At 28.0% G+C, this 18047-nt stretch overlaps 1 protein-coding gene across 7 annotated transcripts in view; it reads left to right on the top strand.

Moving 5' to 3' along the window:
- The window catches only part of LOC130665876 (phosphatase and actin regulator 4A), a 215155-nt gene that overhangs the window by 132937 nt on the left and 64171 nt on the right, over window positions 1–18047 (top strand). The gene's annotated exons all lie outside the window — the stretch shown is intronic.

Raw genomic sequence — 18047 nt, 5'->3', positions numbered from 1 at the left:
TTTTTTTGACAAGTGTCTTGTAGTTTTTTAAGGCTTAAGTAGTAATTTTAAATAGTCAAGCAGTATATTTCAACGATTAACTGTTAATTATAGCAGTTTAAACATTAAAATCATAATTTTACTGATCAAAATGACATTAATTATTGAACATAACATAAATAATTAGAAGTTGAACTACAATTATTGTCAATCATTTTTTTCCGTAAATCTTTTCGAAATCAAAAGTATAAAAATTGATGCTTATACTATAAATCTCACAATATCTATTAATAATTACACTATGAGCTGCAATTTTTTACTTTTAATTTCGAAAAAATTGTTTTTACTATTAAAACAGTAATTTTTCAACTATTCTTTTTTCCGTGGACTAAAGTCGAAGTGAGAAAATGAGAATCTTCGTGACTAACTTGTCTATTATTTCATTGAGAAACATATATATTCAAATTAATCTGTAGAATTGTGTTGTGATTTTGTTGTTAAATAAATGAATACGTGTCATACCGATGACGTGATTATTTATTCAAAATTTAAAAAGTCGATAGTACTTGAGAATAGCTACTTCATGTCTCTTTATTTATATATGAAGAGAAAAAATTTTAAGAGAGTTAGTAACTAAACGCATAATTAAGAACGAGGGTCGATGCATTACTTTACAATCTAACAATCTAAGTTTTCATTTTTCGAAAATGTTCATTTGTTTAAGAGAAAAACGTGGACAAAGTTGCCATTTACTGCGCAAGTGCAATAAGGATAGTACCGATCGTTCACTTGGTCGTGATAGAGAAAAAAGAGCCGACCCCTTGTCATAAATTAAAATAGTTCAAAATTATATTTCACGAGATTATTGACAGTAGACATAATATATAATACTACCCTCTAGAGGCTTGAAATAGATTACTATTTGGGTTTCATCACAAAAAGTTAATATATATGTATAAATGGAACTAATCAAACTTCATTATTATCTTCAACAACTTCAACTAAAAAATAATCAAATTTTTTATTTTAAAAATAAATTGAATAGAAATTTTTATCCGCAGTTGTAATCTAGCACAGCATTAAAACTTACGAAAATTTTTTTTAATTGAATATCAAAAAAGTAAAAAATATTAAAGAATACTATCCCACCTTAGATCGTCGAAAATCGCACGTCAACAACCGCGAAGATGACAAAGTATCGTATTTCCGGTTGGGTCTTGATTGAATTTCCTGAATACAATCGTCGTATTGATATATGGAGTTGGAAACCGTTATTCATATCATTAAAGTGTCAAGTTTAGAGACTCGTATTCATTGCATCACAAACTTTTCATTAGCTAATATATCAAATTCAAATAAATCAGATCGACAATAATATTAATAAATAGTTTAATTAAATGTGTTACGTTAAATTAAAAAGAGAGAGGTGATAAGTTTATAAAAAGTGATGATGGGATTTATTATGGGCTGCACATGTTTCAAAGGTACTACAATGGGCCATCTTTGTCAAGGTTTGTCTTTGTCTTTGTCATCAAATCACCAATCATGTAAATTTATGCACATTTTTATTTAGTTTTTCTTTTTTTCCTCAAAATATTATTTACTAGATCGCACTTGATGATCCTCTTTATTTCATTTATTTTATATAATCAGCTGAAATTTATTGATAATTTTCTCCGATTTTCTTATTTAAAAAAAAAAATGATAACTAAATGCACTAATGGAAAAAATTAAAGGATCAAAAAAAAATTCCAAATTTTTGGGCGATTTTCAACAGGCCCTAACTTTGAGAGAAATGGTCGTACAAGAAATAAAAAAAGCGAAATTGTAGCTCCAAGTGTCTACTTTTTGGATTAGAACTTCGAAATTTTTTAGCGTCAGCGGTTTTTGAGTTATTTTAGAAAAACCAGCGACAAAAAAATTTTCAAATTTTTTTAATTTTTTATTTTTGGTCTTCGGGCGTGGAAAAATTTTGTTTGCTTAACCACTATGAGGATCGGATACCTTCATTATTCAGCTTTAATTTCTTTTTTTATGGACCTTGATACGTCCACTTCTCGCCGAGATATCGGTCTTCATAGGAAAAAGGATCCTTTTGTCTTTGATTATCGATATCTCAGAAACCAATGATCACACAGAAAGTTAATGGTGGGTTTTAAAAACTTGAATAAATTCCCTTCAACGATTAGCCATTGCTTTTTCGAAAAAATGTACATTTTCAAACAATATAAATTAATTCGATTATATTTACATAACTTCTTAATGTACATTTTGCTACAATATTTATTTCCATTTTTACTGTTGAATATTCTTCAGTAACCACTTGAAAAATTATTCTCTTTGAAATACGGTCTTCAATTGAAATTTTAATATTTCGCTCTAAGTTTTTGAACATTTTTCATTTAAAATTCAGAACAAACTGATGTTTTTCATTTAATATTTTTTTTACTGTCTAAAAATATGCGAATTATTTTTTTATTATGGAATTATGGTGCAATGGCAAAAAGTTTGAAATTTTCAACATCAAAATAGATAAATTGATGTATGAAATCCGATTTCAGAGACTGCCTAGCAAAAGAAAATGATTACCCAATTCTCAAGATTAAAACAATCTACTCTTTTTCGTCTAACACATAATCTTTAAATAGTATTGTATAAGTCGAGTGTGATTGTGTATAGAACACGAGTTATAACAATTGACTACCGATCTGGAGGCGTTGTCAACACAACAAGCGTTTTCTACAGAGTTGTACTAGTATTAATTTATTTAATGCCGTAAGATGGACAGCGGAGTCGAATTTGAAATTTGCGACAAGAAAGAGCATAGAAAAAGCAATAAATAGCATGGAAAAGGATAAGATATCCATGTCATTATCCTCATCCATCATCATAAATTTCATATTCATTGTTTAAAATATTAATTTTTTTTTTTCCTTTTTTGAAACCTGTATTATCTGGTAAACGAACGGTTACTATGAACACAATAACCAGTTTTGTTTTCGACAAAGTGTGCAAGATACTAATAGTTATCATGTTGAATTGAACTCAGTCACATGTAAAAGCTGCCCACTATTATAACGAGAACTAGTAATATGCCAAGATCAGCTTCTACACACTTTACGATTATTATTGTGTAGCACAGTAACCATTCCTATCTACTTTTTCCGTGTACTCTCTCTCTTATTTTTGCTGAAATTAAATTTTTTTTTCTTCCATAATTACATCTAGCCATCGTAAAATCGTTGCATATTTACTAAAAAAAATTTGAACTTATGAAAATAAAATTTCAAACAATGAGAAAAGTCAACTAAATCTTAAAATATCCTGTCATAGAATTGTGGATAAAATAAATAAATGAAATTACTTAAAAATAAAAAAGTCACCGCCAATAACAAATAAAAATTTACTATGCATTGTTGGTTTATCAGACAATCAAATTGTCACGTTGCTCTGAGGAAATCTTTTATTTTATAATTTGTTATGCATAACGTGACTGACGTGCAACGAGCTATGTTCCATCCAACTTGTCACGCGATCAACCACTCGCACATTTTTATCCTCTATAAAAATTCACTTCTCTTTAACTGCACACGTACACCATAACACCATTTGTTAAACAAAAAAATCGATCATGCATTTCCACACCCCAGTTGAAAAATTAAAAAAAATGTTATAAAAATACTGAAACAATCAGAATTGTTCATTCTACTTCTGCTAGATTTAACATTTTTTTCATTATCGGTGAGATTTGAAAAGACTTTATATACAATCAAAATTCTATAAGTCAACAAATTACTAAACTACTTTCTTTTTCTAAAGCCAGGTGCTATGAGTTATTTCTTCTTTATTTATTTCTATCTGAGTTGTGTTTGAGGATTAAGTTAAAAAAGCGGTTTGAATTGAAGCCAAAGAGGTGTCGCGATAAAATTGCAAAAGTAATAAAATAAATTCTGAAAGATAAAAAATACTGAGAAAGTAAATAAAATGAACGAATAAAATAATTCACAAAAACAAAAATGTGGTTGCTTATAAAAAATCTAAATCTGCATCATAAACATTTTACATATTTGTTTTTTAGATTTAAATAGTAACAAGTAACACCAAAAAAAAAAACTTTCTTGACGCAAGAAACTTTTTATAGTCCTAAGAAAACTTTTTCTTCAATTCATAGGGCAGAATGTTTCTTGCGTCAAGAAATCGTTTTTTTCTGTGTAATAATTTTTCTAAAAATAAATTTAATACTTAGTTCCTCTTGATCTGCAATAAATTATTTATTTTATAATTAAATTTAAAGAAATTATAAAACGGAATTTAAACAATGATAATTAAATTATTTATTAATAATATTTTTTAACCGAAGTCCAGTTTGCATGACCAATGAAAAATTTTACTTTTTGTTTCAGGTATGTATGAAAAAAAATCATAGAACTGTTAAATCATAAGCAGAAATCGTCACCGGTGAGTCTATTAATGAATTACTGCTTAATTGTAAGGGATTTTACGTTTAATCGGTGGAATGACAAATGACTTATCGTATCTTTCAAAGCGAACATCGAGCATTTCTAAATATTCCTGCCGATGACCTCTATGTGGACAAAGGTCAAAAACGTTGACTTTTGTCAAAGAGTTTCGTTTGATTTATTTACCCGTTGTTGGTCGCGCTATGAGAGATTACCCGCTTTTTCCTTTATTTTGTAATATAAAAAAAAGTAATTTTTTTTTTTTGGGGTTCAACAATTTAGCTACTTCTTCTTTGATCTATTTAGTATTTACTAAAAGAGTTTCTAAAAATAAAATTATTTATATTAAATAGTAAATATCGAATCAATGTGGAATCACGGCAATTTTCCGTGAGCGCGATCAAACTAGACAGTGAAATTTTATGCTCAATGTTGCCAAATATAAAAAACTGAAATAAATAAAACTAGTATGGATGTCATATATTGTCAATAGAGTTGGCAACGCTGTAAGAAAATTAACATTACGGCGATTCCCCGTGACGTGACCAACGGAGGGTCAGTCATATTTTTGACTAAAAGTAATGAATTAGTGAAAATCGCGTAACAATCACTATTTGGCAATGAAAAGTCACTTATTGCCAGTGAAAAGTATACTACTATTCGAATTAGCCAGTATAAAAATAACATAGGGGAGGGTGGGGCAGATCGGCCCCCCTGAAGTATTGACCAAAAAAAAATTTTTTTTTTTTCGACTAATTACTATAAATCCGATATGTTTGCGCATTTTTACCCCCACGCATGACATTTGGGGCAAAATGGACAAGCCCAAAATTTTGAAAAAGTGATTTTTTCATATTTTTATCGTCAAATTAAAAAAAAATTATTATAATTCCACATTTCTAGCCCTACGCATAACACCTGGGGCAAAATGGACCAGCCGAAACTTCCGAAAAAATTATTTTTTCATATTTTTCGGCCGTTTCTCTATGTAGGAGGCAAATTTGGTCACTAAAAATTTATAAAAATTAAATTTTTTTTTTTTAGTTGATAAATTTTTGAAATAAAGTAAAATTATAGAATTGATGTTTTTTTTTATTAAATAAAAATTAGTAATTAAGGTAATCGAGAGTGAACGATGTTATACGCTTTAAAAAATTTTTTTCGAGTAATGTAAGACCAAAAATAGTTGTCAAGAGAAAGAAATACATTCTTAATGATGAAAACAATTTAAAAAAAAAAAAAACGAAAAAAATAATTTTTTTTATCACTTTTTGGAGGGAGGCCGCTCTGCCCCACAAAAAAAAAAAATTTTTTTCAGAATTTTGGCAAAATGTCCATAAATTTGTTCGAAATAGGACAAAAGTAAAGTGATCTTATGGTTGAAAGCCACAAAAAATAATAATTGGCTTAGGGGGGCCGCTCTGCCCCACCCTCCCCTATATGGTCAAAATATATGTAAAAATATATGATAGATATCAGAAAATATATGTGGCCAATTTAACTATATTTTCTGATATATTTTTTTTTATATTAAAAATTATGATATTCATCATATACGGGTCCGTAAATGTTTAGCATATATAAAATATATATGTCAATCATATACACAAAATATATTTTTATCATATATGAAAATATATATCCTTGTCATATACGAAAACTATATTTTTATCATACATAAAAATATATATATTTCTATCATATACGAAAAATATATTTTGATCATATATAAAAACATATATTTATATTGTGTATGGAACAAAATAGTTTCTTATTCGTATGACCAACTCCAATTAAATTAGATCTAAATTTTAATATACTCTTTAAATTGCAATTCAAATTTTCAAAATTAGTTAATTTGATGCGAATATATATACCCATATACATGTACATACACTGAATGAAATATATGCTTAAATATAACAAAGAAAATATATGGTGCCATATATAATATAAATTATATTCTACTATATTTCATTTCATATAAAAATTTTATATTTTTTGAATATAAAAGGAAATATATCAATACAATATATTATAAAGTAAATGTAAATGTATATATAGCTTAATATAAAAAACATGTAAGTTACATATATGGAATATGTATATTTACTACTGTATATAATTTTATATTAAATCGGTCAAAATCTCTATATGATTTTTTATAATATATCATATATTTTTTTGTTGCAAACATATATGATTTTATATATTTTAACCATATATTATTTTTTCATACGGGAGTGACATACTTTTCACTAGTAAACAGTGAATAGTCACTATTTTCAGTATTTCAAATTAAAGTAAGTAATGAGTTTGTTTGCTTGGGAACAAACTGATTAGTTTTCATCCCCGAAATCGCATTGGTCTAAAATTCGCTTATTTCAACTTCTGAAACAGGCAATGAAACACTTAGTTTCAATGCAGGTGATATGAAAAATAGGTTTAGTTTAAAAAATAGTCTTCTGTAGCTCCACCTTCATTTAACTCAAGCTAATAAAATGTAAATTTCATTATCGATTTAGAAATAAAAAACATATACTCGTTCAATTTAAATAGTCTACTTGAACGTAATTGTTTTCCCGTTTAAATAATAGGTTCCCTTAACTCACGAACCCGTTCCGGAAACCCGAACATCCATGATCGATCGTAAGCTCAAGTTTTACACTTGTTTTTTTGTCTATTCCTTCATTAGGGCTCTTCATATTTATTGTTATCGACATCTGAATATAACGCCATCTCAAACGAGTATTCTAAAGCTCAAAAGCACTCACACAAATCTTCGAGCTTATTTCGCTGGCAATCGATAACTGGATGCATAATGTTGCCATCTTTATAAAATCTGTTTTATCATCTTCTGCCGATACAGAGTAACTTTTTACAAGAGTATCACTTTTTTGCATCCCTGTAAACTTTTTTCCTAATCATCCAAATTATATTCATAATTATATCAATATAATAAACTATGAATAGTCTATTGAAGTAAATTATCGGTTATTGATAGGAAAAAAATTAACTATCAGCTGATAAAGAAGGCGGTTCATTTGAAAAGCTTCTTCTAGATGTCACTAGATATTTCGAATAGAGCTTTCTGCTACAATTTATTGATGTTCATTGTGAGTTATCCTTTAAATATAAATTTAGTCGGTTGTTAATTATTATAAAGTTAATGTTTATTAATAATACTCATTATCAATAAGCGTGAAAGGTTATACTGTTAAATATATTATAACTATTCATAGAATCTTATCGAGCTATTGATATTATCAACCGATAGATAATTTTTATGTCAACGATTAATAAAATGACAGCTTTTATAAGTATACATTTTTATCGTGATAAAATTATTTTTTTTTATCTTTCACTATTTTTATTAGCGTCCTTTAGAAAATAACATAAAGTAATTTACATATCATTCGGATGAATTTCAAATTGAGAATTCGAATTAACTACATTTTTATACGCTATATAAAGTGGACGTGCTAGGTTTATGTAATTCTACTCGTCATTGTTGTTTTATCAAATTTAAATCCTACTGGTAATTTTTTTTTTTTTTTTTTTTTTTTTTAACAAATAAAAGAAAAAATTTACAGATTTACATTGATACAAATAGAAAGTTGTTCCTCATTAAAATTTTTATTTGAATTTCAAAATCATGAGAGAAATATATAAATATATATTGCGGCCAATGAAATTTCATATTTTAATTACATCGCATTGCAGATCTTATAAGGGCGTATAGAAAAAATTGAAGATTGAAATCAATGAAAAAATTTTTTATTCTTTTTGGCTGAAAATGAATTGATTGGAAAAAAAAAATTATACTTATGATTCCCGAATACCATAAGTGCGCGAAAAAATTCAATAAAAGTTGAAATAAAAAAAAAATCTGTCTATCGGTTGACCCTGCGGGCCAGCCCTAAAACTTCCGGCTGTTTTCGAGCTCCTTGAACTCGAGAACATTGGTGTGAATATATTTTCGAGTTTGAAAATACTTTTGTATGTCATTGTTTTCGAAAAAAACGGTTTTTATCATTTTTTTTTCTCCGACGATATCTCTCGAACGAATGACCGATTGAGACGGTTAAGGTGGCAATCAACGCGTTTTATTGAGTTTATAAAGCTGATCAAATTTTGGAATTGATTTATCTAGTCGTTTTTGAGAAATTTCAAAAAAACTAAAAAAAATTTTTTTTGATTCCTTAAACAATGGTTTTTTTTGAACGTACGTACACACATACATACACTCGGACATTATCTTGAAATTTGTCAGAATAATTTCCTAGAACGTCGAAAAGTCAAAATCTGTTAGAAATTCGGTTTTTGAAAATCGGACCGAAACCAATAACTTCCCTTTTTTTTTAAATTTTAAATTTTCTTGGCGGGAAGTTAAAAATTACCAATATTAGTATTAAACTTATTTTGACTAAACATCAAAAGAATTTGTAATTTGTAAAATTTGCTGGTTAAATTTATCTGAAGAAATTTATAAATTGTTATGTAACAAAAGTAAATTTTAAAACGAGCTCTGTTATTCCAAACACGTTTGGATAAAGATAGTATTGCTTTGGTCAGAGTAAAAACTAATTTCACACTCTGAAAAGAAAATAAAGACATTTCCGACAGTTGGATTTATGTTCCGGACGTAGTGAGCTTTAGAAATTTATTTGATCTATCTGCGCGGATGACTTGTATAAGAAAGAGACAAATCTTATAATACGATCATGGACTTTGGACACATCGCTATTGTTGGATCTGATCGTGGTTACTTTACTTCATACCAATTTTTGATATGAACTATTAGGACGCTGTAAAAAATCGGAAGTAAAGCCGGAATGAATAGGGATTTTTTCTTGAGCGGAGAGATTTCGGAGTGACGCGGATTTTATTTCAATCCGCATTAACTTCGGTCCAGAGTTTTTATGCTTAAATAAATTAACATTTAGTAGAAATAACTTTTTTATGCGAAACATAATCATTTCAATAAATTATTTATTCAGGTATTAATAATTAAACAAAATATTAAATTAGTGAATAACTCCCGTGTAAAAAAAATTATTCAAAAAAGGGTTAAAAAAGTGTTGACTATTCTGAACTTTAAAACGTGACACAACGTCGAACTTTTTTTGAACGTCCTTTAAACTTTTGAAAATTCAAGGGAAGAATCAATAAATGTCCTAATTATTATTAAGATATGCTCAAACGAAAAATGGTCAGAAATAGTTCGAAATCCGTTTTTTCTGAACGAATTATGTACTGAAAAATGTTAATTTGTAGTATTAGGTCAATTGTTTTTTTCTGTGCATTTTTAGAAGGTTGAAAATAGTTTACAAAAAGTCCGTCATTGTGTCAAGTTTTGAAGTTTAGAATAGTCAACACTTTTTTGACCTTTTTTCAACAATTTTTTTTTACACGGGCTATGGTGACATTGTTTTTATGGGAATATTTGATATTTCGGTAGAATATGAAATGTTATCTTGTGGTATGATTGATGTAAGTCATACGACAGTTTGTGACTCGGTGGAATTATATTTTTGAAAGTTTTATTATCAGCTGCTTATGATTTTTAAAAATCATTTCGCGTCAATATATGGAAAGGGAGCTCGCAATGATTTCGGTATTCTCTAAACATGAATAAGTGAAATAAGTGAATATTCACTAATTTTGAGTGCCAGTCGAGCCACTTTTTGGAATTAGTGGTTCGGTTTGCACTTGGAATTAGTGAATATTCACTTATTTTCACTAATTCATGTCCAGAGAGTACTCAATATAAATGTCAAAATATCAAAGACCTGCTCACTATGTATTAGTAAATTTTTTTATAATTAATATTTTCCAAAACTCCCCTTTAGTGTCATATTAATTTCATCCGCGTTCACTCCGCAAATTTTTTACTGTGTATAATATATATATATTAGACTGGGCCAAAAAAATCGACTAATTTTTTTTTTTAACGATACTGTGAAAATATTATTTGGAATGACAAAAAAAAATTATTGTGAAAATTTGAGCCCTTAATATTGAAATTAAGAGGTGTATTATCGCAATTTTTGATTTTTTTTTAATGAGCGGGTTTTTGTCTCATAACTCTCAAACCATCGAGATAATCGAAATCGACTTGAATACATTTTTTGAAGGAAATTTGATGCTCTACGAAAAAGATTGAATTGAAATTTTTCGTCAGTTGAACCGTTTCCTTATGATCATGCTTTGAACATTGGTATGATTTTTAAATTTGATTGTTCAACTTTGGAATTTTTTAATATATGTAAAAATAAGTTTCCGGAGAAAGCCAATCAATAATATCGAAGGAAATTGAATGCTCTACAAAAAAGGTCTCTTAACAATTTTCGCTAAATTCACTCCTTCAAAAGTTATTCAGGGTTAAAGTTAAGTAAAACGACTTTAATAATCTTGAATAACGTTACAAAAAAAAAGTAGTCGATTTTTTTTGGCCCAGTCTAAAATATATATATAAAGCATAAAAAATCTTTGATGAAAAAAAAAAATACAATATTTCGTTCTGATGCATCGAGGTCATGGATAATCACTTGTCTTTTCCAGATACTTAATAAAAACGTTTTTTTTTTTTTTTTTTTTCGTATCTTTTATCAATACACTGCTGCCGTTGGAGTAAAGTAAATTTATTTTAAACTAAATTGCATTGAAATTGACAGAAAAAAAAAATCTGTTGAATAAAATCTTGAAAATTTTATTTTTTAAATATTTATAATTCTCTAATAAGTTAAAAGAATAGACTTATTAAATTCTACTAAATATAGATTTACAAATACATGAAGTGATCGGATACTAGTTCCCTAATCGGGTACTGGGTATCTTACCTTAAACTAAAATTTTTTTTTAAAGACATTTATTTTTAGTGTAAAAGTATAAAAAATTTGTTGTTTTCTAACTTTTTATTCTTAAAAAACTTTTTTGTTTGTTTTCATCCTAACGCGTGCTAAGCACAAAAGCGGTAACTAGCATAGAAATACTATACAGTAAATTACTACTTCTGTGCTTAGTACGGCAATATTGTTTTCGCGGATATTATAAAAATGTATGACTATATATATTTGGGAAAAAGTATTCATCTTCATAACATTTATTACGTCATATTTTTTTCATATAAAAACCGAAAAATTTAAATGACAGTAAAAAGACAATAAAAAAAATTGCAACAATAAATTTTTATCTATTCAAAATTTATATATATATATATTTTTCATTACCATCCAATCAAATTTAAATATAAAGAATTCACTTATAAAATAACTAAACAAATAAAACTCAACTGATAAATAAACAACCGTAAATTAATTTAACTTTTAAAATAAATATCATCATCAAATTACTCGACATCAATCAATTTCAAACAATTTTCCAATATGATGAATATAAAACATGATTCTCTATAATATCAAATTAATAGTATTTATATAATAACATTTATCTCGTATTTTGTTATTTGCTTTTCAAATTAATTATATGAATGTCGATATTTTTGACAGCTAATTAAATTTCATCTTCAATAATATTTGATCAACACAAATATTGGAATAATATCATATTTTTTGTAGAAATACTGCCATTTTTTTCCTTTTTTCCGGAATTAAAAATATCAATTTTTAACCAAAAAAAAAAAAAAAAAAAAAAATGAAAATGTATCGATTACGAAATCTATATCTGTAAAATGATAGGTGTTTTTTTCAAACGCCTATCACACATAAACTACTGAATATTCTGACACAAAATTTGCACCATAAACTTCTACGTATTTCAAAGAAAGTTTTTAGCTATGTATTTTTATCATTTTGATGATAAAAACTATATTTTTTTCAAATATCATTTCAATAAATTTGTTCGATTATCGATCGTTTTTTTTTTTCTTCAAATAAAACAAAAAGATCATTATATATGGGGCATTATGCGCCAAATCGACTATTTTCGGCCCCGACCTTCTTCGATTAGGCTGAAAATTTTATCCCTTTTTCTACTCGATCACAAACATTTCTTACAATTTACAATTAAAGAAAAAAAGCTTTTTTTTTCAATAAGCTATTATTTTTCCCAAAATTGACTTATCAGAGCGTTTTTTTTTTCAAATGTAGTTTTTGAAGAAAATTAAAAAAAAATTATTCAATTATTTTAAAAAAATTTTCCCATTAATATAAAGTATATATATTAGGGTGCTTCGTTTGAGATGACTATTTTTTTTTCCAAGTCCCATGTCAAAATATCATTGTACACATTAAAAAAAAAAATTCTCACCAAAGATGAGCTCTTAATTTTAATTTCAAGTACTCGCTAAATGAATTTGAAATTTTCCCATTTGATTAACACGTAAATTTTAATTTTATTTTTTCAATTATCTATAGCATTACGGCATTTCAAGATATTTGATCGATCATAGGTGGAAGTCACAGAGGAATCGTTCCTCTTTGAAAGTGCTTGTAGCTAATTCATGTTTTGTAACCGACCTCACCGGTAAAAAAATCTTAAAGCCAATTTTTTTTCAAATTTCATGGTTTCTTATATTTTACTCACAAACCATTGACTTTACGACAAAATTGTACAGGACTTTTTTTGTAGGGAATTTGATTTCCTACAAAAAAAGTCATGTAAGCCATTACCGTAGAGCTAGTAGTTTTCGAGATAAATCCAATTAAACATCTCAAAATTTGAAAAATCTTTTATCCACGATTTTAGTACTTTTTGATAAAATTATGGCCGAAGAAATATATAATATATCCTGGTTAATATATCATCAAAAATATGTCATGTAAAACAAAACTGTCTCCTACTACATTTCCTCCGTCTTTTCTTCACTTGTAATTGAAACAAACATGCAAAAATTGGTATGGCCAGAGTAAAACCAACAACGATTATGTCACAAATTACTGTAACCATTGGAAATTTTACTACGATCATAGTAATTGCTGCATGTGTTTATTTCAATTTCCGGCAGGTGGCCTATATGGTCCGGCATTACCATGACACCATAGCATTTAAAACAAGAATAATTTCTCCGTGTACTAATCGACACAAAATATTTTTTTTATCAAATGATTCAATAATTTAATTATAAATAAATATATTCATTAGCGAAGTGTGTGATCTAGCATAATATTCATTAGTGATCAGGTTAAAAAAAAAAATACATTCAATTTCGAAGTACTTTTTTATTGTCCCAATTGCCTCTTGTTAAAACTGCAGTATTTATCTTCTACAGAATCTTAAAGTTGTAAATATCACTTGTATAACAAGAAGTAAATCTTTAAATTTCCATTTCGAAGTTTGCCAAGTCCAATTTATTCATATTTATCTCAAAATAATATTGAATAAATTTCCCATGGTTGAAATATAAAATTTATTTCTTACAGATTTCGTAATGACAGCATTTATATTTTCCATTCCTAATATTTTTATATAACCATCCCGATATTAATTTAGTATACATAAAGTTAACATAAATCAACATACTACATACATATATTTTCGATAAATATTTCATAGTTTGTCACTTTGGATGTGTCATGTATTCATAAGCTTTGGAAGCCTCTGGCATCCAGTTTTAGTGAGATATGAAACATCTCACTGAAGGTTATAAAGTACACACGAACCTCAGGGAGTTTGCATAGTTACTGGTGAGTGGATGGTTGCACGATTTAGAGGCCAGTAATTTAGCTCATGTTATATACAACATAACCTCTTTCTCTTTAATCTCTGTGCTGCTAATAACGAAACAAAAAGTTAAAAAAAAATTTCTGCCAATACAAGTTCTAAATAATTTCAAAACTATTTCAAAACTATATACTGAACTCTTGCTTTCAAATATATGTAATTATAATGAACATCAGTTATCAAATACTTTGAATTTAGTCATCCGTAAAATTAAATTACTTTCAGTATAATATTTTCCAATGACTTTGACAAATAATCAAGAGTTTTAATGAACTCTTAAAAATTTTATTTATTGAATGTAAATAGTTTTTATTATCGCGTAATTATATTCATTTTCAAAGAGTGTGTAAGATTAAATTTGTTGAGAAAACAATGGTTGGATCTATAATCAAGGATTTCGAAACTAGGAAGAGAAGGCCAACCCTGGAGCCTCGAAATCCCCGGGGCGGTTTACTCGTCGTTTCGCCCACGTGCCTTGATTGCAGCTGCAACCACTCATTCTATCTCTACAATTCCCTCTTCAACAAACCATTTCTCTCTTTTATTTATATAGAATATACTATATATTCATCTCATTCTCATTTCAACAAGCCCCTGTGGTTTAAATGTGGTTACAACACTTCAGTACTATCAATATATATGATATATGTATCATACATATATCTATGACATTCCATACAAAATCTTTGAGGTCATGACATCTACTATTTTTTGGTTAGCCAATTTTTTTTTTGTATAATGTATTTTTCGCTGAAATTCAAATTTATTATTTTAAATTTTCCAAATTTGAAAATTTAAAATAATAGAAAATCGATTGTTATTAAATTTTTTGTGACAGACACTTGAAATCTTCGATATTAGAAAAAATATTAGATAAGATACAGCTGGTAAAAAAGATGCCTAATCATTCTAATAGTGACGTCATCATCGGATCAAAAAATATTTTTTGGTTACATGTGCGATAGCAAGCGACCAAAAAATATCGAAGTAACTTAACGAGCCATCTTGTGACAAAATTTATTATCATTTTAATTCGTGAACTTACCGACTTCTCTCTAATTTTCAACAAATACTCAAAACAATCTTACCAAATAAATTAACACGGATTTATAACCTGCCATTTATAGGCACTAAATGTAGTAAATTTCAAATATCTGTCACAAAAACTAATGTATTTATCTAGTACAATTGAATCTAAGACGCTCGCACTTGATAGATAAACTACTATTTTGCTGAAATTCAAATTTATTATTTTCAATTTTCCGGATTTGAAAATTTTGAAAAATGGAAAATCGGTTATTAAATTTTTTGTGTACCTGAAGATCGGAACGTTTTTTACGGAACGAAAATAAAAAAACAAAATGAAAAGTAAAAAATCTACGGGATCTAGATTTCTGAAATGTTTCGAATAGGCGCTAGTATGTTAGCTGAAAATTGAAACCACCCCAATTACCTCTCAAGTCACCCTTAAGCAGTAGAATTTCATAAATTTTTTCATTTTCGTTGCGCGGAAAACGTTCACATCTTCAGGTACACAATTTTTTGATTTTGTGATCCAAAAAATTATTTCTGATAATTTATGGATGAGAATCAAAATATTGTGTAGTGTACAGGAATTTGATGTCACAAAATATCTCTCGATCAAATTCGCATTGGCAGTAATTAAGGTTGACATATATTTAGATATTGTCATAGATTTTGGAATTGGCCGAATTATTGAACAAATAGAAGATTTTTTCGAATGTTACAAAATATTGAGCCAAATTATCAGCAGTTTTCATTAGATCAAACAAAAATCCTTTTTTGTGTTCATTATTAATATTAAGAGGGGTCTGAACTTTTTTTCTATGACACTCAAGTTGACGAACGGTACATCCTTGTTGCACTTGCGCAGTAAATGGAAACTTTGTCCACGTTTTTCTCTTCAAAAAATGAACACTTTTGAAAAATGAATACGTAGATTTCTAGATTTTTGAGCCATGCATCGAGTTTTGTTTTAATTTTGCGTTTAGAGGTTTTGTTTAAGAGAAAAATTTGGACAAAAATGACTATAGACCCTCCTTAAATAAAAATATCATCAGCTGAATATGTTAGACATGACAATTCTTCATTAATGCGATTAATCAAAAGTCGAAGAGGTTTATTTTTACTAATAACTATATTTTATTGGAGGTATAACTAAAAAGTTACACATATAAATAATCTTACATATCTAAAAACTGGAAATTTTTATCAATAATATCACGTAAATCACAGATATTTTCAATCACTATTAACGGATTATCCGCATCAAAGTTTATAGGTTTGTTTTCCGACCAAATTCCAACGAGAACCTGGTTATTGGAATCTTGTTTCAAATTACACATAACAGTATTTCCGGAATCCTGTTGCTCGTTCTAAATATTCAATAAAAATTTATGCTTTTATTTTCCAAAAAAAAAAAGAATTGTTTGTAAATTTATAACGAAAAATTATTTTCCATACTGCATGCATTGAAATTACAAGTTTTAATGTATACACTGTAAAAAAATCGGACGTTCAATTTTTTTTTTGTTACCATACTTACAATATTGAAATTATAAACACATGTGAGGGTTCCGTTGTTATCGTCTACTACACATGGACTGATATTCGCTTCATATCCGTCATGCTGACGTAGAAAGCATTTCGATAAATCAACATCTTCTATATTTTTCGGTAATTCAATAAATTTTTCATTGATGTCATCATACGGAATTTGACTACCGGTTATTAAAATAGCAATATGACGTCCAGATTCATCGTAACCATTCGTCAAATCTTCATTGTAAACGCCAATCTTAAGATTGACATCGATATTCTTCATATTTGTGGATTTATTCAATGATTTGTTGATAAAAACTCTATTGATCTTATCTGTTTTCAGTACACTGCAATTTTAATTATTGTTTATTTAATTTATTTGCTTGAAGTAATAACTATTTGTTCAAGTACACTGAGAAAAAAGTTAGCTAACATTTGATAAAATGATTTATTATTATTTGATAAATCATATGTAAGGTACCCGCGGGTAAAAAGTCCTAAGTGACAGAAATGATATTTAAAATAATCGCCTCCGCTAAAGGCTACTCTACTAGAAGGGTTTTGCATAGAGATATTACGACAAGCTTATTGAGTCCCGATACCACGTTTCCTGTCTTCTATATTTGATCATCCTTCATATGATCTCGTAGTGCAGAATAGAGGTGGGTAGTTCCGGGAACATTCCGGATTAAACCTGTAACGTGTCCGGAGCGAAAAGGAACTAGTTCCTGGAACCATATCTGTGGAACTATTTAATTTTTATAATTCTCATGAAGGTTCAGTATTTAGAACGTAGACATACAAAATATTCTAGTATACACAACATTATGCTATACGACCTATGTGTTCAAGACGCATTCACGGCGAACTATATTATTTTATACTAAATAGAGAATGAATTATGATTGGTATTCAACTCAAAGTTCCATAAGAAATCACCAATCAAAAATTGTTCTGCTGCTTTACTGCTTGTTGGTAATGACGGCAGTGGCGGACAAAAAGGAACTAGTGAGTGTACTGAAGTGAATTTTGAGGAACGATCGGATACGTATCCGACAGAAGACATAGTTCATGGAACTATACAGGTCCGGAACTACTCACCTCTAGTGCAGAAGAAATCATAAAAAACAATCTAGTCTTCTGATTCTTAAAAAAGATACTGATAGTTCTAAGTGCTGTTGAGCAAAGCAATCTAATCTTCTGTCTTTAAAAAAGTATTGTTGCTAAATTTAAGTGATAATTCATCTCTAATACCAATTTTATTAAGTGTAATTAAACTATTCCAGTTTGTTTAACCCGTAGGCCTTATTACCCCACGGTAGTAAAATAAGGCCTATTCGTATGGTTTTTGTAAAAGTTTAA

This window comes from Microplitis mediator, chromosome 3 (genome assembly GCF_029852145.1).
Source record: "Microplitis mediator isolate UGA2020A chromosome 3, iyMicMedi2.1, whole genome shotgun sequence".
NCBI classification, from domain to species: Eukaryota; Metazoa; Arthropoda; class Insecta; order Hymenoptera; family Braconidae; genus Microplitis; species Microplitis mediator.
This window is presented reverse-complemented; position numbering and strand designations above follow the sequence as displayed.